Below are 24,881 nucleotides of genomic sequence, written 5' to 3'. Positions count from 1 at the left end.
ATAAATGTGATACAGCACATAAATAGAATCAAACACAAAGATCACATGATCATCTCAATTGATGCAGAAAAACACTTTGAAAAATGCAACATACTCTCATGATAAAATCTCTGAAGAAACTAGGAATGGAGAGAGTATATTTCAACACAATACAGGTTAACTATGACAAACATATAGTCAACAGCATACTAAATGGGAAAAAACTGAAATTATTTCTTCTAAAGTCAGAAACAAGATAATGGTATCCATTATGCTCACTCTTCTTCAATTTAGTGTTGAAATTCCTAGCCAAAGCAATAAGACAAGAGGAAGAAATAAAAGAGACTCAAATAGGGAAGGAAGAAATCAAATTATTCCTATTTGCAGATGATATGAGTCTATACTTAGAAGACCCTAAAGGTTCCACTCAGAACTTCTGGATTTGCCAAACATTTTCAGCAAAGTAGCAGGATATAAAATCAATATTAAAAATTAGTTGCTTTTTATATGCCAATAATGAACAGACTGAGAATGTAATCAGGAAAACAATTTCCTACACAATATACTCAAGAAAATAAACTTAATGAAGGAAGTGAGAGACCTCTAAAATGAAAGCTATAAAACTTTGAAGAAAAAGATTTAAAAAGGCACTATATGATGGAAAGACCTTTCATTTCCAGACTTTGAAAATGGCTGCTCTACTAACAGCAATCTACTCAATCTACAGATTCCATGCAATGCCCATTGAAGTCCTAACAGACTTCTTTGCAGAAATAGAAAAATTAATACTAAAATTTATATGGAAGTACAAAAGACTCCAAATAGCAAAAGCAGTTCGGAGCAAAAACAGTAACACTGGAGGCTTCATAATACAGCACCTCAAATTATACTACAGAGCCACGGTAAGAAAAACAGCATTATGCTAACACACACATACACAAGACCACTAGGACACAATAGAAGTCCCAGAAGTAAAACCATACAGCTGCAACCATATGATGCTTGACAAAGTAGCCAAAAACACTGGAGAAAAGATAGCCTCTTCAACAAATGTTGCTAGTAAAACTGGTTATCTACATGCAGAAGACTGAAACTTGACCCCTACCTCTTATTCACTACAAAAATCAACTTCAAATAGATCAAAGATCTTAATATAGGATCTTAAAATGATGCTACTCAGGAAAACATAGGAAAAAGACTGGGGACATAGACAATTATTTTCTAAATAGGACTCCAACTGCTCAGTAAATATAAGAAAAACTAGACGAATGAGAGTTCATCAAATTAATGTTTTATCTACACATCAAAACAATTACCTGAATCAATAGCAAGCTACAGAACAGAGAAAAACTGTACCAGCTATTCAATGGATAAAGCATGAATATCCAGAATATACATATAGCTCAAAAAATTAAATAGCAAAAGAACAAATAATCCAATTAACAAATGGACAAATGGATTAAACAGATAGTTCTCAGAAAAAGTAAAAATAAGTAAATGAAAAAATGTTCAACATCCTTAACCATAAAAGAAATGCAAAAAAAAACTATATTAAGATTCTATCTTACCCCGGTCAGGATGACAATCATCAAGAAAACAAGTGATAATACATGCTCGTAAGGGCTCAGAAAATAAGTAACCCTCCCACTGTTGGTGGGAATGTAAATTGGTGCAACCACTATGGAAATCAGTACGGACATTCTTCAAAAAAACTAAAAATGAACTTACCTTATGATGATGCTATATTACTCTTCAGCAGATATCTCAAGGAGTATAAATCAAAACATAAGAGAGATAGTTGCCCACCCATGTTTATTACTCTTTGTTTATTATGGCTCTGTTCACTGAGTGTATATTCATTCTAGGGAGTATTATTTAGCCATAAAGAAAAATGAAATCTTTTCAGTTTTTTTTTTTTTTGGCACTACTAGGGCTTGAACTCAGGGCCTCATGCTTACTAATCAGGTGCTCTACCACTTAAGCCACTCTGCCAGCCCTCCAAAATGAAATCTTATCTTATGCAGGTAAATGGATGGTACTGGAGATCATCATGTTTAGCAAAATAAGACAAGCTCAAAAAATCAAATATTTTATGTTTTTGATCATTTTTGAAACCTAGAACTAAAATGACAGTGATAATAATTTTTGCTCATTTTTAGATCTAGACCAAAAATTATAGGGATGATAATAATGGGACATGAATGCAAAAGGAATGCAGTCTGGAGGGGTATCAGAAGGAGGCGAAGAAGGAAAGGAAAAGGTACTGAAGAGTGAAGGGAATCAAAGTACATTACATGTGTATATATGTATAAAGATAACATAATTAAATCCCCCAGCACTGAAAATGAGAGGAGGGAAGGTGTTAAGGGAATAAAAAGCAGAGTGTGAACTTGTTCAAAGTACACTGTATTAATCTACAGAATTATCACAATGCAAATCCCTGGTACTATCAGTGTATACTAATTAAAATGTGAAATAAAATTTTAAAAAATTAGTAACAATGGCTAGGGGTATAGCTCAGTGGAAGAATACTTGCCTAGCATGTACGAGGCACTGGTTTAATCTGTAGCACAAAAAAATAATAATAAATCATGTATGGTGGCACTTGTCATCCCAGATACTTGGGAAATCTGCATGAAATTTCTTCAAAAAATTAAAAATCCCAGAGACTCAGGAAGCAGAAACAGGAAGATCATGTGTTTGAGGCCATTCCTGGCAAAGTTAGAGGAGATATGGTCTTAAAAACAAAAAATACAAAAGGATTGAGGCATGACTTAAATGGTAAAGTACTTTTCTAGCAGCACAAGGCTCTAGATTCAATTCTAGCACTGAAAAACAAACAAAAAATCAGTAGGAGAAAAGTTCCACAAATTTCCTTTTATTGATGTAGTCCACGGTACTTCATACAGATCAGCCAATGTTAGAATTCTTTTCTATAGCATTGACTCAATATGGGGGTACCTGTCGTCAGGCAACTACCACCTGGCTCCTTTAAATGTCTAGCATTTTATAGTAGAAAATAGTCATCTATAGGCTGTTATAACTTAATCTGTATCCCATGGACTTTCCTAAATGTTTTAAGGGGAGTTCCAAAAGACCAATCTTGCTAAATCTCAATAATGAAAATACAGTATTCCCCTGAGCCAGTCCTTCTATTGTATTTCCCAAATCTATGGCACCTTCCTGCCTGGCTCATACCAATTTCTTCTATAGCTCTGATTAGCATGTCTAGTGATCCTACCTTACTTTATTCCTCCCAACTTAGTCCTTTACCTACTACCATTAAAACACATGCAATAAAATCCTCTAATTTATGAACTAATTATACAAAGTTCTAGAACAGTATTCTTTAATGTTCCTCAGAACCCCTTTGTCTCAGATTTTAGCTGAATTTTTCTTTGAGTTTATAAGTTGCCAAGAAATGAATCACTGACTTATGTATTTAAAACTCACAAAAAACTCATGAGCTAAGAGACATCACTGAGATAACTGGTACTTAACAAGATTAAGTAACTTCCCCAAGATCACTAGCAAATCAGAGGTGAAATTTGAACCAAGCAATGTGACATTATAGCCTTGCATTTTTATAAATTGGTCAATAGTGCATTCTGTACACCTGAAGAGAGACTCACAGACATTCAGAATTGGTGTTTAGAGTGCATTTTGATACTTTCTGTGTTCCGTGAAGCCCTAGTTGACTGCTATGAGGGATTGTCTAACACCCACTTTTTGCAAAAGTACTTATCCCCTACCCTTTTCAAGCCAGGCTGGGCTGTGAGACTTGATTTGACTGGTGAAATGAGATAGAAGCAAAATGTGTCACTTCTGGATGAAGGTATTAAGAGCCAATGCATGCTGCCCATGCTCATCTCTACCTTGGTCACAGCAACATACATGGGTCACATAATGGCTTCTCCACCCAGCTGGATCCCAGAGTCAGGACAAGAAGAGAGACTCAGAGCCAAGGAGATTCAGAGCCAAGGGTGCAGTTGGCTTACAGTGGATATTTGTGACTGAAAAATCAACCTTAGTTGACTTAAGCTACTAAGATTTCCTGGTTGACATTTTACCAAAATGTCTTTGACCTTGGAACCTGTTTTCCACGGAATATCTATTACCACCTGATGAGATACCAGATGACTGGAGAAACTCTTTGTGCCAAGAAATATTATTAAAAGATGAGTAGGAAACTATTTGGGGAACAAGTAGAAGCCTTATTCCTGTCACAGCACAAGTGAAGCCTGAAGGAAATAATATTTAAATATTTTTAAATTATATTCTGCCTAGAATTGCTTCATAAAAGTACCATGCATGATGCAGCTACCTCTCAAGATTCTGTTTCATTCAACTCTAATTAGTTCATTCAGTAATTATTCTCCAAATTCTCACTAGGTGCTACCAGTATTTGGTGACCACTTCTAAGTTCACAGCATGGTTCTGTCCTTGAAGTACCTATATTATATAGAAAACACTGAATTACCAATCTGTCTCAAAGATGCTTTAAATATTATATCAATCTCATTATAAAATCTCATGACTTTCATAAGATGTCTGCTTGGTTAGGATATATTTCCTGTGTGTGCAGGGATTTTTCAGATGTAGTTGAAGTCTCTAAAATCAGTTGACTTTAATTAAGCAAGAGAGTTTTCTCTGGATCATCCAGGTGGGTTTGATTATTTTTGAAAATAATAAATAAATTTTTATTTTGTGAAAATTTATCCATATTAAAACAGGTAACTCTAATGTTTCACTTTGAGGGTCTTATATGAATATGGCATAAATAATTTATCTGTTCTCCTATATATAGATATTTATGTTTTTCAATGTTATTGCCTTTACATTAAGAGCTGATGCAAACATTCTTATCATGTCACTACATGGACACGTGTAAGAGGTGCTGTAAAGTACATATCCACAGGTAGAAGTAGAGGAGCATCCAGCATTTCACCAGATACAGTGTTGCCAAGTCCCTCTGCAAGTTTATATATCAAGTTTATAGCTCCACTTGCAGCCTAAGAGGAGCTCTGGTTCTAGACACTCATCAATACTTAGCATTTTTAGACTTTGTAATTTCCATCAACTTGATGGATGTGAAATAAAATCTCATTTTAATTCTCACTCCCTTTATTTTCAGGGGAGTTGATCATTTATGTTTATTAGACATTTGGTTTTCTTCTCTGAATTACCTTCCCAATTTTATATACTTTTTATTGAGTATTTTGTAGTTTTTAAAAGCTAATTCTAAAAATTCTTATATTCTGAATCATTTATTGTTATTTATGATTACTGGATATATTTGCTTCTATCTCTGAGCTATTTTTCTTCTCTAAGTAAGGTTTTTTAGATGTTATTAATTTTTTTTAATTTTGAATTTATTAATAATACAACGGAGTTTCCTGTGAACGTTCCATACATTCATATGGTATATTTTGAGCAAGCTCACCCCCTCTATTATATTCTCTTAATGGCTCTCCCTCTCACTCTCTTTTAGAAATAATATTTGTTGGATTTCTTTATGCTATCTCCGTATGTATATAAGTAACATCCTTTTATCCTCTTTACTCCCTGGAACACTCTCCATTTCCCTTCCCTCTTCCATTAAAACCTTCCTCCCATGATAGTGTCTCTTTTACACTCATTTCCCATTACTATTATTATCATTGTTATTACTATTTTTATCATCATTTTACATACATGTTACTAATTAATTAAAATTAATGTTTATATTTTTTGCAATTTGTTTCATGGCACATATTCTTTCTTGCCTTCAGCCTCCCACCAATTCTGTGATCCTTTTCAGTAACTGTCTTTTGCTTAAAATTAGCCAGAGTCATCCTCTGTTAATTTCAGATTGACACAATACTAAAACCACATGATGACTTTATTTAAATAGCAATTAAATTTTACTCAGAAAGATGATTGAATAATAACACAAAAGCTTGCCTACTTCCTAAACAAATTTCTCATGACCCCTTATAAATTTGAAATGACATAATACATAAGTGAAGCTCACAGTGTATTTATACTTCTATATTATATAAACTCATACACAATCAAAAAGACATCCATATCAATAAAGAGTATTTGGAAAAAATAACTTTATTACATATAGCATAGAGCACATAAGTTTTCACATTACTTCTTATTATCATGGAACTTCTGTGGGTTTCTGGGCATCCTTGTCTTTTGTGAAGTTTACTTTGAGCAAGGAAACTAAGTACAATTTTAAAAGAGAACAGAATGTAATGCAAAAATTCTAGAGCTGTAGCTGGATGTGGTAGTTTGTGCCTATAACACCAGCATTCTGGAGGCTGAGGCAGGAGAACTGAGAGTTTGAGGCCAGCCTTGGCTAAACAGGAAGGTGCTATCAGGGGAGACTTTCAGACTTGTAAGTTTCAAGTCATCCTCAAAATTAGACAAACTAAAACCACTAGTAAAATGATAAGAATATAACCTCACAAGTATTAAAACCTCAGAAGCTCATAAGACCTGGGATGCTTCATCCACTTGGATTTTCCCTTAGTCATCCAGCCATAAAAATAATGGCTGTTCTTGGAATCTCTCAAGGGTCAAGAGATGAAACCAAAGCAATTCTTTTTTGTTTCTTTCTGCAATGACTAAAAGACATTAAGGAGGCCTGACCCATTAATTTGAAGTTCCATCTTACTGAGGAGTTCATCTGGAAAATTACAGAAAAATTAGGTGAGGTTTTTAAATAACTGTACTCACAGTGTTGCTATCTACTGCTAAGTGATGCTGAAGATTGCTGTCTGTTTTCTCTCACAACATAAATTAGTGTTGTAATAACTCATTCTACAAAACTGAACTTTTGTGCTCCCAACTTGAAGACATGTAGGTGTCATATATACCTATCAGTCCTATCAGTGCACATATTAACCGTATGTGTAAATGTGTGTATATATACAATAATGTGCATGAGTGTAGGTGTGTATGAATACATGTACTTAGCCATGAACTTGCTTCAGGATTCAATATATTACATAGAGCAAGAAGTCTCAAGGTGCATAGTACTTATTTGGCCTTTTCACTCAGTCCTTATCCAGACTTGTTCTTTTGACACATGAGCCAAAAGATGTTGAACATGATGACATGAGGAAAGAATGTTAAAAAGCCAACTAAACTCCAGCTTAAAATTTACTTTGCCCAGGCCCAAACCGAGATGCATCCTTAAGCATGCTATTATAAGCAATACTGCCTCTTCCTTTCTTTGCCTATTGGTATTACCATACCTATTTGAGTTTAGAATTGAAAGACATCTTGTATGCTAAGAGTTCAAGAGATATCTGGGATGGGTGTGGTGGCTCAAACCTATAATGTACCTAACTTGGGAGGGGGAGATCATGAGGATCACAGTTTGTGGTGAGCATGACAAAAAAAATGGTCATTAGTCCCCATCTCAATCAATTTAAGCTGGGCACCTTAGACCACCTGTCATCCCAGTTGTGTGGGAGGTGTAAATAGGAGGAACACAGTCAGGCTGACTGAGGCATAATGCAAAAAAACAACCAAAGCAAAAGAAGAAGAAGAAAAAAAAAAGCTTGGGTTTGGTTCATGTAGTACAGCCCCTACCTAGTAAGTATGCAAGTCCCTGAGTTCAACTCCTAGTACTGCAAAAAATAAATAACAAAAAGGGAGAGAGATAAATGGATGAGACCAAGGAAATTTGCATGGATTTTGCAAGTCATTGACATCTTTTGTTGTACATTGGCTGGGGAAAGAACTGCAACTTCCATGCTGGGAACTTCAGATCTTGAGTTACCTAATTCATCACAGACCATTTATGCACTTATTTACTCACTGAACAAACTACTGTACAGTAGTTCTGGATAGAGAAGAAAGAGATAGCACAGTCCTTGTAGATGACACAGTTCAGTGGAGAGCATCAGAAGCAATGGGACAAGAGGGACAATGATTCCATGAACATATGTGCAGAAGAGGGAGCAGCAGAAGGTACTCACTCAGCAGGAGGAGGTGCAAATAGGGAGGCAGCAGGAACAAGCAACAGGAGTAATGGCTGAAAGCTGGGGAGAGCATGGAACATTCAGAGAAGACAAGTGGGTTAGTCAGGCTGGAGCTCAGGAGCTCAGGATGTGTAGAAGAGTGTGCTCAAAGACAAAATATGGACAGGAGCTAGGAGTGAGAGGGAAAGGTCAGACCCTGGGGTAAATATCATCTAAGAAGCTGACCATCACAATAAGGAGATGAGACTGAGGTGTAGCAAGAAGCCAAAGAACTCAGAGAAAATCTTCTATTTTAACTTGTTTTTCTCCTTTGGGAAAGTGAAGTAATAATCTGAATTTGAAATAAGAATTCAGAACATAGCCCACTAGCCATACCTCCAAATTCCAAATTAGTAGTTATTAAAAGTTCCAAGGGAAAGTTATCAACTTGAGGAAAAAACAAGAAGAAAATAAAGCCACAGTATAGATGATAGCATTCTATGTGGAATTTTAAAAAGTGAATTTTTACTATTTATTCTTTGTTTGTGGTATATTGGAATTTTAGAGAGCATAATGGAAAGAAATAAAACAGAAACATGAAAGGAATCAGTCATGAAAGGGGAAATACGGAGTGACATAGGACAGATAAGAAAAAGCTTGCTGGAGTGACATTGTCCTGAGATGTCAGCAGAGCAGGTGTTCTGTTCTTTCTGGATCCATTGTTCAGAGGGAAGTTCTCTTCATATTATGTGGGGATACAGGAATCCAGCTGGACCCCTGCTAGTTAGAAAGGCATTCCATAGTGTGACTTCTGAAAATGACACTACCCATAGAATAGGAACATCAGTACGTGCTCCATAAGTTCCAGGGATCAATAGCCAATGCTGACTTTCTTACCCAAAATTCACTATCCTTTGCTAGACTTATCTGTACTTTGCTTAACACCTCTCAGAACATTAGTAGATCATCTTAATCTAATTTGTATAAAACAGTATTGGTGTGTTCAATGCTTTAATTGGTTGTATGTCTATGTTTTGTTTATATATGTTTTGGAGTAACTAATAAACAATAAAAGAGACTTTCTTTTCATGCTTTTATTTGGTTTTCATTTTTTTCAGTAGAAATTTTTTTTCGTAAAGAATGCAAAATGTCTCACAACTGCAATAATTCTGCAGGAGTATTAAATAATAGTTATCGAATATTGTTCTTTCATAGCCATGTATTTGCAATATTAACAAAGATGAAAAATGGCCCTCTCACTAATACCCCAAATGATTTTTTTCTGTGATTAATCTGTAGTCAGAGCAGGCAGTTGATATAAAGTGGAAAAGACTGTTCTGACAACAACTCTTAGTTGGTTAAGAATCTTTTAATTTAAACAAGAGATTTCTGAGTGTATGTTGTTTCCAAGTGTTGGAAATTATGTTAGCATACAACATTAACCACTGATAAATCCAAAGACAAACTGGAAAGCAAAAGATGTAATTGGCAAGTGTTACATCGCTCGTGTACTTTGCTCTCTTTCTAAATGTTCTATCTTTCCACAGTCTCTACCACAGAAACAATTTAATCTCGGCTAGGGAAAACATAGCCTTTAAAACTTTTAAAAACAAATTTCATATCAAGTTTTGTGCTCATGTTTTAGGGATTTCAAAAATAATATGCTTATTAGGTTGTTGTTTTAGATATATTAAATAGATTTTTTGCTTTTATTTTGTAGCCCACATTTCAGAATAGCTCTACCAACCCCCAGTGGTATTTCAGGGCTGCGTATTTGGCAAGGTGGATATTGGTGCCTCGTTACAATAAACAAACTGACATATGTGTAAGTCATTTCTAACAGAGTTAGTTACATGTATACATAAGAGAAGAGGGGTCTGTTCATTATTTCCTTCCTTGAGATGGAGCAGTGAGGCTCTGTACTGGAATAGCATGAAGTAAAATATTTTCACAATAACTAGGATAATTCACATTTGCTTGTTTTTTAAAGGAATAAGAAACCATCCAACTTCATTGGCAGTACAGAGTAGAGACAGTGACATGCATCATTTGTCCTATAAGTTTCAGGAAGTCTGTCACCCTGTCTTTATGAACAGAGTGGATAGTGATAACCCAGGCTTTCATGGCCGCATGGTGTTGTGTCATGTAAGGAAACTTACATGATCTCAAGCACTGTTGGGAAATAAGTTCAGAAAGAAATTGGGTTTGAGAAAGAAATTTGTTAAGAGTAAGGGAAGAGCACTTCCCCCATAATGAATCTTACGACCCTGATTTTGCCAAAGCAGTTGTACTGGGCATTAGCTTCTTTTTACATGAGCTTCATGGGAGGGAACTCCTTTTTTACCTCCTGGGAGCAGAGGAGGAGCTTTGTCCTCCCTCACCATGTTACTCCCTCCCCACAGGAGGAGGAAACACCATTGGCTGAATTTACAGTGAAAGTTTTGTTTGTGTTAGGGTCTTGCATCCTGCTCACTGCCATGTTCTTAATAGAATACATGTATGAATACCAGGACTCACCTCTGCTTCCAATACATGAGTCACTGTTAGTGGAAGTGTAAACTAACTCAAACTTGTTGGAAAAGTTAAAATGTGTATTTTTGCTATCACAAAGACATTATTTGTAGTGATAAAATATTATAAATAACCTCTATGTCTATACATAGGGAAGTGCTGAATAAATGAAGATAATTTCAGATGATGAAATTTACTGTAGCCATAAAAATAAAAGAAAACAAATGTTTTTTATAAACTGATATGAGTGGTTATCCAGATATATCATTAAGCTAAAAGGAAAAAACAAGTGTGTATGGCTTTGGTGAAACTCCCCTACCTCCTCTGCCCCAAAGAGAAAATAGAACATGGAAGGAAGAAACAGAGGAAAAACAAAAGGAAGGGCAAAGTTGCAAAGTAATGAAAATGAAATCTTTGGTAGACAAGAGTAAAGTAGAAGAGAGAAATTTTAAGAAATGAACTTACTTTTTATTTATTTTTTATGGTACTAGAGTTTTGAACTCAGGGCCTCATGCTTGCTAGGTAAGCACTGTAACACTTGATTTATACCCCCATCCCTTTTTGCTTTAATTAGTTTTTCAGGTAGGGTCTTGCACTTTTGTTTGGTCCAGACTCATTGTAATTCTCTTACCTCTACCTCCCAAGAAGCTGGGATTACAGCCCTTTTATCTTAGTTTGCCCTCTTATCTTCTTATGTAGTTTAAGTATTGAATGATTGCAACATTTCATCATATTTTATGTATTCACAAAATAAGATTAAGTCAAGAAGAAGGAAAAAATAAGTGCTAATTTATGTATTCATAGGAATAAATGAAGCTAACAGCATAAGCAAATTGATAATATTAAATATAAAAAATAAAATAATTAACTAAAAACCCATTTGAATATATTATTTACCATACTATTCTAAAGAAAGAAAGAAATATAAAGATGTCTTAAACTTGATTTAATCAGATTCTGATTAGTAGTACAATTCCAATAATTGTGTAGATGTGTATATATGTAAATAGGCTAAGTCAATATGCAAATATAATGTCAAAGATTTTCACTATAAGAAGAGACTCAAATATAAAAGTTATAAAAATGGTAAGAAAATGTTTTGTAATATTACATTTTCCTTAGAACTATCTGTACAAATTCATGCTATTTTATAAAAACACTTTTCCTAAGACTATCCATGGAAGACCTACAAGAAACAGCACTTCAGTAATAGTAAACACATTATGCTCAGCAACTGTTTACCAAATATCATTCTTCACTAAAAAGTCTAGTGTTCCTTGGAGAAATAGCTGATTTCAGGTGCAATACAAAAAAACATAGGAGCTCCTGGAACAGCTCATAGTTTCAGACAGTAAGGTGCTGCTTGATGAATAATGGAGCCATGCAGAGAATACTGGAGCCAGCTTGCAAGAACTGCCAACTGACAAAAAGAATGATGAATACAGGGAAGTGTAACAGCAAAGTGACTGACAAAGGTAGGAGGGATGCTAGCTCATAAATGCAGAAAGAATTAGAAAAATAACATTCTACTCTGTAATACCTGAATTTGGGTAAGGATCATCAATGGATGATAGCCTCAAGGGCATTGAGAAGAGGTTATTCTAGGGGCAAAGTATGGTAACAGATTGAGTGTCACTTACCAAGGGAAAAATACATATTTACAATTAAATGCATAATCATTCTAACTGAACAGAGGTCACTAGTAGGATAACCTAACATTTATGCACTCCCTGCTATATGACATTAAAAAGTACACATAATATATAGCATTTTGCCAAAAAATTTAAATCCAGCTTGTAATCATGAGAAAGCTATTAGATAATTCTAGAATGTGTGATATTTCTTTGAGTCTTCTTGCTTAGATCTTTAACTATTTGAGGGACATTTAAAAAAATAGGGGAAAAACTTAAAATTCAATACAATTATAAACATCAAATAGATTTAGAATAAGAAAAACTACTTTGAAAGTAGGAAGAAAAATTGGGAATTTTTAATATGAACTATACATGTTAGATGAAATTCCTGTACATTTTCTTAGGTGTAATAATGACATTTGGATCTGTAGAATAATGTCTAGACTCTTAGTAGATGTGTACTGAAAACACATTTAAGGGTAAAGTGTCATGATGGCTAAAACTTTCGAATGCTTCAAAATCTACGAAAAGTGAATCTGTGAATCTATGAAAAGTGTGGCATAGGAGATTACACTAGTATTTTCTCAATTTTCTTCTGTGACATTTTTTAAATAAAAAGAATGAGGATGTTACATGTATTACCCTTGGTCCAGCCATCCATTGTGAGAAATTTATCCCAGACATACAATCCCATCCGAAGACAAAGGTAAATGAAATCATATGTAATAGCAAGAGAAAAAATAGAATAATCTCAAACAAAATGAGAGTTGTTTAATCAAGATATCATCTAGTCACTGAAAAACAAATGTATTTCCACTAAAATTACAGATTATCCAACATAAACATATTGCTGAACAGGAATTTGTTGCTGCTTTTTATAGCTATTGGAAAGTATTGGTTTTGTTTTAAAGTATCTTTACATACATTGAAAATTTTTAAGGCAGTTTATATTGTAAAGGGTGATGTTGCTATCTTGGAAGATTTCAGAGTGATTTTACTTCATAATTACTCTAGGGTAAGTGATAGGATGATGACAGAATATTGTCCAAGCTGGTCTCAAACTCCCAGTCTCAAGCAATGCTTCTGCCTCAAGCAGTGCTACTGCAAACACACAGCACACAAATGTAAAACCTAAAAGCATAAAATGCTAAAGTAGAGAGATCCAAGATGGGGACTAGAGGGAGGAAGCAGATAACATGAACTCTGTAAAGCAAAATTCTTGCTGAGACACTGGAGCCACCCTTGGCAGGAAAAACCACCAAGAAGAAGCAAAATTCTGACACCCCCAAATTCCCAGCCCACACAAAGCTTCTCCACACCATTTTACACTGAGAAACCAGGAGGGCTCCCGCGCTGCCAGACACTATCTCCAAACCTGCCTGGGAGACGTAGACCAACAGGAGAGCAAATAAGAAGCACGTGCACATGGTACTCCCACAGCCAACCCTGGGATAAACCAGCATAGGCCCCTGGACAGTCTGACCTCTGCCCTGGAAAAAAAACTATAAACAAGGAACTGAAAAGGAGGGCGGGGCACCTTGAGTGCACCAGAGAAGGGGAGGGGGGCAGTTCTCCAGTGAACTGTAAATAAACAAAGCCTGCAACAGTAGCCAGCTTGCAGGACTCTCCACCTGAGGAGGGGGAAGGGCAGTCCCCTGCATAAACTTTAAATAAACAAAGCCAGCTGAGCTGGAGAAGGTGAGAGAGGCAGTTCCCCCCATTAACTTTAAATTAAAAAAAAAAGCCTGCAATAGTAGTCAGCTTGGAGAACTCTTAACTGGAAAAGAGGGGAAGAGCAATCCCTCCTTCAAACTTAAAAAAAACAAATCCTGCCAGAGAAGGTGGGTGTGGCAGCTCTCTAGTGAACTTTAAATAAATAAAGCCTGCAACAGTAGTCGGCTGGCAGTAGGAGGCAGATGAACCACAGCCTAAAACAGGGCAGGTAGTGGCTCACAAAGCTGTCTCCTGACCCAACCACCTGCTAAGACAACGGTGCTAAGACTTAAATACCAACACCAGGACTGGATGCTGAAGGAGCAACACCAGAACTACTAACACTGAAACTTCATTATTTCTGGACCTGAAAATTTTATGTTTTTATAGTTTTGTATATCTTTTCTATGTTTTTTATTATTTTTTCATTATTATTTTTGTTTCCCAAACCTAGAGAAAACTATGCCCATTCAGGTACAGGAAGCCTCCAAAACACTAAACAGACTTGACCAAAATAGAACTAACACAGGACATACTATCATTAAAACAACAAGCAAAGAGAATAGAGAAAGAATATTGAAGGCTGTAAGAGAGAAAAAAAATAACATACAAAGGTAAACCCATCAAAATCACAGCAGATTTCTCAATGGAAACCTTAAAGCAAGCAGAGCATGGAGTGAGGTCTTCCAGGCACCAAATGAAAATAACTTCAACCCTAGGATACTCTACCCAGCAAAACTATCATTCAAAATAGATGGAGCAATAAAAGCCTTCCATGAAAAGCAAAAACTAAAACAATATATGACAACCAAGCCACCACTACAAAAGATTCTTCAAAGAATTCTGCACACAGAAAGTGAAAGCAAACAAAACCATGAAAGGGCAGGCAGTAACAAACCACAGGAGAAGAAAGGCAAGAAAGTAGAGATTAACATGGATTCATCTGTACACAATTAAACACCAAAGACAACTAAATGACAGGAATCACCACATACATATTAATACTAACACACTGAATGTTAATGGACTTAATTCCCCCATCAAAAGACATGGTTTGACAAACTGAATTAAAAAGGAAGATCCAATAATTTGTTGCTTACAAGAGACCCATCTCATTGATAGAAACAAGCACTGGCTGAGGGTGAAAGCCTGGAAGATTTACCAAGTCAATAGTCTCCGAAAACAGGCAGGAGTAGCAATACTTATCTTGGACAAAGTAGACTTCAAACCTACATTGATCAAATGAGATAAAGAAGGACATTCCATACTAATAAAAGGGGAAATAGACCAAAAGGAAATAACAATTATCAACCTATATGCACCCAACATTAATGCACCAATTTCATCAAACATACCCTGAAAGACCTCAAAGCATATATTAACTCCAACACAGTGGTATTGGGAGATTTTAGTACTCCCCTATCACCAATAGATAGGTCATCCAAACAAAAAAATCAATAAAGAAATCCTAGATCTAAATCACACCATAGATCAAATGGACCTAGCTAATATCTACAGAATATTTCATCCAACTTCTGCACAATATACATTCTTCTCAGCAGCCCATGGAACCTTCTCCAATACAGATCATATCCTAGGGCACAAAGCAAGCATCACAAATATAAGAAAATAGGAATTATACCATGCATTCTATCTGATCACAATGCATTAAAACAAGAACTCAACAACAAAAACAACAGCAAAAAATATGCAAACAATTGGAAGCTGAACAACACATTGTTCAATGATCAGTGGGTCATCAATGAAATAGAAGAGGAAATTAAAAGTTTCCTGGAAGTGAATGAAAATGAAAACATGACCTACCAGAACCTATGGGACACAGCAAAGGCATTCCTAAGAGGAAAGTTTATAGCCATGAGTGCATATATTAAAAAGACTGAAAGATCCCAAATCAATAACCTAATGATACATCTCAAACTTCTAGAAAAACAAGAACAAGCAAATCCCAAAATAAAAAGGAGAGAAGTAATAAAAATAGGAGCTGAAATCACTGAAAAAGAAACAAAAAAATACAAAGAGCTAATAAAACAAAAGTTGGTTCTTTGAAAAAATAAACAAGACTGACAGACTCCTGGCAAACCTGACTAAAATGAGGAGAGAAAAAACCCAAATCAGTAAAATCAGAAATGCAAAAGGGAGATAATTACAAACACCATGGATATCCAGGAAATCATCAGAGACTACTTTGAGAACCTATATTTTAATAAATTTGAAAATCTTGAAGAAATGGACAGATTTCTAGATACTTATAACCATCCAAAATTGAACCAAGAGGACATTAATCACCTAAATAGATCTATAACACAAAATGAAATTGAAGCAGCAATAAAGAATCTCTCAAAAAAGAAAAGTCCAGGACCTGATGGATTCTCTGCTGAATTCCATTGGAACTTTAAGAAAGAACTAATACCAACCCTCCTTAAAGTGTTCCATGAAATAGAAAGGGAAGGAAAACTGCCTAACTCATTTTATGAAGCCAGTATTACACTCATTGCAAAACTCCTCCAAAAAGGAGAACTATAAGCCAATCTCCTTAATGAACATTGATGCAAAAATCCTCAATAAAATAATGGCAAACTGAATTCAACAACACATCACAAAGGTCATTCACCACAACCAAGTTGGCTTCATCCCAGGGATGCAGGGGTGGTTCAACATACACAAATCTATAAATATAATACAGCACATCAATAGAAGCAATGAAGAAAACCACTTGATCATCTCAGTAGATGCAGAAAAAAGCCTTTGATAAGATCCAATACCATTTCATGATAAAAGCTCTAAGAAAACTAGGAATAGTAGGAAAGTATCTCAACATTATAAAAGTTATATATGACAAACCTATAGCCAACATCATACTTAATGGTGAAAAACTGAAACCATTACCCCTAATAACAGGAATGAGACAAAGATGCCCTCTATCCCCACTCCTATTCAACATAGTACTGGAATTTCTAGCCAGAGCAATCAGTCAAGAAGAATTAAAAGGAATACAAATAGGTAAAGAAATTGTCAAAATATCCTTATTTGCAAAAGACATGATCCTATACCTTAAAGATCCCAAAAAACTCTACTCAAAAACTCCTAGACACCATCAATAGCTACAGCAAGGTAGCAGGATATAAAATCAACTTTAAAAAATCAATAGCTTTTCTATACACTAATAATGAAAAAACTGAGAAAGAATATATGAAAACAATTCCATTTACAATAGCCTCAAAAAAAATCAAATACCTAGGTGTAAACTTAGCAAAGGATGTGAATGACCTCTACAAGGAGAACTACAAACCCCTGAATAAAGAGATTGAGGAAGACAACAGAAGGTGGTGAGATCTCCCATGCTCATGGATTGGTAGAATCAACATAGTAAAAATGGCTATACTACCAAAAGTAATCTACATGTTTAATGCAATTCCCATCAAAATCCCAATGACATTCATCAAAGAGATTGAAAAATCTACCCTAAAATTCATTTGGAAACACAAGAGACTGCATATAACCAAGGCAATGCTCAACAAAAAGAACAATGCTGGAGATATCACAATATCTGACTTCAAACTATATTACAAAGCAATAGCAATAAAAACAGCATGGTACTGACACAAAAACAGATATGAAGACCAGTTGTACAGAATAGAGGACCTGGATATGAATCCACACAGCTATGCCCACCTTATTTTTGATAGAGGAGCTAAAAATATATGATGGAGAAAAGAGAGCCTCTTCAACAAATGTTGTTGGGAAAAGTGGTTAGCCATATGCAAAAAACTGAAACTAGATCCATGTTTATCACCCTGTAGTAGTATCAACTCAAAATGGATCAAGGACCTTAATATCAGACCCCAAATTCTAAAGTTGGTACAGGAAAGAGTAGGAAACACTTTGGAAGTAATATGTATAGGCAAGGACCTCCTCAATAGAACCCCAGCAGCTCACTAACTAAGAGAAAGGATGGACAAATGGGACTTCATAAAACTAAAAAGCTCTGCACAACAAAAGAAATGGTCTCTAAAGTGAAGAGAACACCCACTGAGTGGGAGAAAATATTTGCTAGCTACCCATCAGACAAAGGACTGATACCCAGAATATATAGGGAACTCAAAAAAATTAAGTCTCCCAAAATTAATGAACCAATAAGGAAATGGGCAAGTGAACTAAACAGCACTTTCTCAAAAGAAGAAATTCAAATGGCCAAAAATCACATGAAAAAATGCTCACTATCTCTAGCCATCAAGGAAATGCAAATCAAAACCACACTAAGATTCCACCCCACCCCTGGTAGATTAGTCATCATTAGAAACACCACCAACAACAGGTGCTGGCAAGGATGTGGAGAAAAAGGAACCCTCGTACACTGCTGTTGGGAATGCAAACTAGTACAACCACTCTGGAAAAAAATTTGGAGGCTTCTTAAAAATCTAACATAGATCTGCCTTATGATCCAGCAATCCCACTCCAGAGGCACTTGCACACCCATGTTTATTGCAGCACTATTCACAATAGCCAAGTTATGGAAACAGCCAAGATTCCCCACTACTGAAGAATGGATTAAGAAAATGTGGTACTTATACACAATAGAATTCTACTCAGCCATGAAGAAGAATGAAATCTTATCATTTGCAGGTAAATGGATTGAACTGGAGAACATCATCCTGAGCGAGGTTAGCCAGGCACAGAAGACCAATAATTGAATGTTTTCCCTCGTATGTGGACTTTAGATCAAAGGCAAATACAGCAAGGGGATTGGAGTTTGGTCACATGATAAGAATAGATAAGAAACCCAAAAAACATGATAGTATTTGATGTCCTCAATGCAAAGGAACTAATGCAAAAACGTTAAAGTCACAGAGGTCAATGAGAGAAGGGGATCAGGAACTAGAGAAAGGTCAGTTTGAGAAGACTCAACTTAGAATGCAACACATATGTACATGGAAGCGATGCTAGGAATCCCCCTGTATAGCTATCCTTATCTCAACTAGCGAAAATGCTTTGTCTTTCTTATTATTGTTTATACTCTATCTTCAACAAAATTAGAGATAAGGGTAAAACAGTTTCTGCCTGGAAGCGAAGGGGTGGGGGAAGAGGGAGGGGGTGGGGGTAGTGGGGAGAACTGACCCAAACATTGAATGCACATAGGAATAAATGGAAAAAAATAAACCATTTATTCAATATATAAATAAAATGCTAAAGATCTTTGGCAATGAAAATATTTCTCAGGTCACATCAAAAGCATAACCCATCAAAAAGTGATAAATTGGACTTCATCAAAATTAAGACTATCTGCTCTTCAAAAGATACTGTCAATCAAATGAAAAGGAGGTGACAATACTGAGAGAAAATGTTTTAAGTCGCATATCTACTAACGGATTTGTTTTCCAAATATATTAGCAAAAATCTTAAAACTTAATAAGATAGCAAATTACCATAAAAATGAACATTTAAATGTATTTCACCAAAATAAACGAATAGCAAATAAGCCCATGAAAAGCAGTTCAGCATTACCACTACGGAAATGTGATTTAAAACCATAATCAGCTGAGGATGTGGCTCAGTGTCACAGAAAACTTACCTAGCATGTTCAAAGCCCTGGATTAGATCCCTAGCACTCCCAAAATGAACGAACAAACAAAAAGACAAAAGTACAATTGCAGAGACCATTGCACATCTAATAGAATTACTTAAAAACAAACAAAATTGCAATATCAATCATTGAGGATTGAGGATACACAAAAACTGGGAGTTGTTGATGGCAGAAACATGAAAATGATAAAATAATTAGGAAAAGTCTGTCAACCTCTTATAAAGTAAATTTACAACTCATAGGTGTTTATCCAAGTATAACAACAACAGAAAAACTCTATTTGTGAGTGTTTATGATAGTCAAAAACAAGTGAAAACCTCAAGTGTCACTGGACTTGATAATAGATAAACAAACTGTGGTTTACCCATACGATGTTATACTGCTAGACAATAAAAAGGAATAAACAATTTGTAAAGAGAACATGCATAGATTAAGAACATATTAGGTTAAGAGAAAAGCTAAATCCAAATGGCTACATACTCTATGACTCTGTTTATTTCACATTCTTGCAAAGGTACAACCATAAGATCAATTCATCAGAGAAGATGAAATATTGGGGGGTTTATAAAATACAAAATCATGAGGATGTTTATGGAGGTGAAGGAGCTCTTTTATATTCTTATTGTGATGGCACCTACACCCTGTGTATGTTTGTCAAGTCACAGAGCTGGGCTGGGGGTGGGGAGCCTTGTAGTAGAGCTCATGCTTTAGCATGAGTAAGGTCCTGGGTTCAATTCTTAGGACATCTCTAAAAAAGCCAAAGCTAGCCAAAAAAAGTAAACTTTATTGCATTTAAGATTATTGGACACTTTAAGTTCCAGTAATAATATTAATCAGAATTGACTGAACAGAAAATATATTTAAGTATCTGAATTCCTAATGAAAAAATTTAAATCAAACTCATTAACTTTGGAGGTTGATAGGATCCAGTTAATTAACTTGAAAGAATAGAATATCTGCAATTTTTATATTACCTATGCCACTATATAAAAAAGCAGTAGATGGAGGAATATGTATTTTTATAAAATGTTCCTATTAATAAATGAGGAAAGATTGGTGTAAATGTTATCATTGCTAATTCTCAATGACCTATGGACTCAGGCATCATTTACCAGAGGGTACCAACAAACAAGGTAATGATAATGGACATCACTGCCTGAAAAATTAACTTAGTAAAATTTGAAACTATACCTCTGTAGTTAAAATCATCCAATTTCAAAAAAAGTTTAAGAAAAGGAAAAAGCAAAGGTAAATATGAGAATTAAACCATGTGTAGAGAAAAATCTAAAATATAATGTGTAAAAACTCACATTTGGGTGATAAAACTATTTTTACAGAAGGGAAAAATAAGTACTATAAAATCAGAAGAGAGATTTCTTTTAGCATACAGAGGGGACTTGTGGTTAGAAAAGGACACACTTAATAGTTTACAGGTGGGGTTCTTACCTAAACTGTATAGTTCCCAGGGTTTTTGTTTAATGATAATTTATCAAATTATAAATTCTTTTGTCTTACCTTTTTTTAACATGAGATCTAGGGTCTTAACACAATTTTGGGTACACAGTACAATTTGCTTATTGCAGGTACAATGTTGTACATTAGATCTCTAGAACTTATTCATCTTGCTGAAATGAAACTTCCTTGGAACAGCAACCATCTGTCCCCATGCCCCATTTTATTCTGTATTTCTAGAGGGATATGTATTTCAGATACCTCAAATAGATAGATTCACACAGTCTTTGTTCTTCTTCTGTGACTGCTTCATTTCATTTAACAGAATGTCCTCAAGGCTCATCCATGTGATAGAAAGTGGTAGGGTTTACTTCTTTTTAAGGCCAAATAACAATAATCCATTGTATATTTTCTATACCTTGGCCATGATGAATAATGTTGCACGAACATGGAAGCATAGCTATCTCTTCGAGATCCTGATTTCATTTCTTTTTAACAGATACTCAGAAGTGGAATTGCTAGATCACATGATAGTTCTATATTTAATTTTTTGAGGAACTGCCACACTGTTTTCCACAGGGGCTGCATCATTTTACATTCCCACCAACAGTGTACAATGGTTCTAATTTTCACACATCTTCATCAATACTTTTTCTCCTTTAAAAATAATAAAATTAAATCCAATTTATATTATGCATCATAGATCATATATAATATAGCTATAATATACATAATAGATTATATCATATATCTATTATATCACTTATTTCATAAAAACTTAATGTGTATTAAAATTTTACAAATATCCTCTACTTTCTGAGGCATTGGTATCATTGCATCTGGTTAATGATTGAGAAGAAATAAATCAAGTTAAACACTAGGTATTATAATGTAGAGCCAGAGGTTTCACAGAGCTCTTATTTTCTTTTATTTCATTTTGTTAACTTTGTATGAGCAATTTTTAAAAGGCTATCGGTTTTCCATGAAGTTTGTAGTTACTTACAAATAAGAATGGAAGTAGACCCAAAGACAAATCTGAGTATTGTATCAGCATCCGAATAACCTCCTCTTCATTTTCTAATTCTGTAATCTCAGGTGAAAGGACCAGATAGTAATGACAATTAATATTTTGTCTGACCTGGAATAACATTCAAGTTTTAAAAGACAATACATTATGGAAATTAAATTATGCCTAGACACAGGTTTATCTATAACATCACAAAAATTTAGCTAAAATTTAGCTACACAGGAAATGACAGGAGACAAAACACACAGCTTATGGGATATGAAGCCATCCAAAAGTATCTTGGTTTTCAGAAATGCAACTGCTTCCAAAAGAAGCTTGAAATATAAATTGGAATTTTTTTGTTTCTTTATTTCTGTCATGGGTGGAAAGGTAGCAAGGGGTAACCAAATGATCTTGAAAATAATTCTCAAATTTTGACCTCCCAAATTAATTTCTTCCTAATGTTTGTGTTGTGTTGAAGTACTTTTAACTTTAAAGCTAGTACCACAAGGAAAGGCTGGTTTGTCAAATGTACATCCAAAGAAATCAGCATTGTGACAGTATGCTTAATCTCTGGAGGTCTAGCTGCTGATGGATTCTAGAATAAGTAACCTGTCACATACATTGTCCATGAGCACTGGATGGACCATTAGTTGAGAATAGAAACTCATGTGCATTACCTTTTAAGATGGTTGTTAATTTGTTTAAAGTGGTTTTAGAATTTCAACAGCTTTGACACAGTCTAAACATACTAGCCAAAAAAAATAAGTTTGTCTCCTCTCTAGAAGTTTGTGATAGTTGCTTTGGGCAGTACAAATTTTCATTTTATCAGGCTGAATTATAGCTTGAATTATGTTTTTTATATCATATACTTATGAAAAGAACTTTGTAAATATTAATACTGCCTTTACCTCATGCCAGTCAGTGGGTGCTGCTATGAATAAATAGAAGTGGACTGACTGGAATGCTACTCTACTAGGAATTATTAATGTTGAGAAATGACCTCTTAAATTCTGATGGGAGGCTCTACTAAGACTTTGCCTCATTTTTTATTTTAATGTGTTTTTTTCATATACAGTATTTTAAATTATTTATTAATTGAAGTTGAGCCTAACCACAGCATCATTAATAATTAATTCCTCTTTCAGATCTGTGTGCATTCATGTGATTAAATGTCTGTGCTTTTGCTTATGGAGCCCACAATCTGCTATTTTGCATTGATTAGGAGGACTGCACAAAGAACAAGCGCCCATTATAGAATTCCCAAAGGACAATCCCAGTGTATCAACCTCAGATGTATCTAACCTCAGATGCAACAATATGTGGAAAGAGAAAAACAAACCTTTCTATCCACATTTACTGGTATTTGCAACAGCACATTTATAGAGATCTCTGTGTGCCCTTTCACCATTATTTTTATAATACTTATTTTTCTCCCAGAAGCACACAGATGGGTGAATAAAAGGGATAAGCTATATAAAGTGTACTCATCCATATGAAGAAAAATAAAATGGCTTTAAAATAAAGAGCTGCTTTGTGCAGCATTTTCTGCTTTACTTATCATGATCTAATTCATCTTGATAAGCTAGATCATGTTTTAGGAACAAATCACTTCTCCAGAAGCTCGGACACTTCACATCACAAATGTTTATTGTTCGCTCAGGGTTTTTACAGATGGAAATGAGGCTGTGTTCCACACTGCCTCTCAGAAAGAGAGAGTCCAGTGGCTTTCTTATCATCACCACACTGCCTGGAATGGAAGGCTCAGTCTGCCTCCCAGGAGAAAGAAATTGCAGACCATGTGCAGGCTTTTCAAGGCTCAGCATTGAAACGACCCATACTCCTATTCAGAACTTGGCCATCCCTTGGCACATGGGTAGAAATTGAAAGGAATACTGAAATGGAGTCATCATTACTGTTTATGGACAGTACAAATATCTGTATTGTACTGGAGTAGACAAGTATCTTGCAGAAGATAGGCCACATTTAATAGCTTCCCTGGGGCAACTGCACAAACACTCCAGGCATGGTCTCAGCTAAAAGTTCAAGGCAGCTGTGTGATGAGCAGTCACCTCTTTGTTAGGTACAGATATGGCTTTGACTCTTCTAGGTCCAGAGACTTATGCTGTCACTGTACTCTCTGGTGGAGAGGTAATAGTAGAAGGTTCTCATCAGAGAGAAAAACAGGTGGTATACAGTAGTAACTCCTTCATACAAATTTCCAAATTCCTCTGAAGATATTATTAAGATCACTCTCACCTAAGGTGGGAAATGACATTTGATTCTTTGATCTTCACTTGGCTTGGAGGAGAAGGTTGCACACTGGGGAGTACAACCTTCTTCAGGACCGTGCAAATTTCTGAGCCCAATTCTTGCCCATAGAAGAGTAGCAGCCTGTGATGGTTTTCATTACTGCCCACAAGTACTCACTGCCCCACCTTGGGAGAGAATTGTATGTCCTTCTCTATGTTAATCTCTGGGTTTGGCTTTGCTTTGGCCAAGGACATATGAGCACTGACGTGTGTTAAGTCTAGGTGGTGCATTCTCTCCATGTTGTCTTTGCCTCTCACCACATTGATTTTCAGCTGGAGACCAAGAATAAAAATAACAGGAGGCAGAGGTACAGCCAACCTGTGGTGGTTGTGTCTATTGTAAGCCAAACTGACATTTTACAACTGATTGTTGCCACAGTTTAACTTCACCGATCTCAAAACTGATCTAAGCCCTAGGGTCATTTTTAAGGTCACATCTCTTAGTCCTGTGGCTTCTTTGGCAATGTAACTGTTTCAAATGCTTAATAAAGTTTCTTTAAATAGTCCAATCTAGTTAGTAGATATGCCAGTAAATGCATCCAACATTCTCTTTTAGACATGGTTCTCATATATGAAATATTTATTTGCTTTCTTATCTGTAAAGCTCTCCCTTTCTCTAAATTTGAAGGCAGTGCTTTGAGTCTTCTGGTTTCAGTGAAAAGTTTTGGGTTTTTTTTTTTTATGGGCCCTTATGCTTAGTTTAATTTTTCC

The sequence above is a fragment of the Castor canadensis genome, chromosome 4 (assembly GCF_047511655.1).
Source record: "Castor canadensis chromosome 4, mCasCan1.hap1v2, whole genome shotgun sequence".
Classification (NCBI taxonomy): Eukaryota; Metazoa; Chordata; class Mammalia; order Rodentia; family Castoridae; genus Castor; species Castor canadensis.
The sequence above is the reverse complement of the archived record's forward strand: the minus strand, read 5'-3'. Positions refer to the sequence as shown.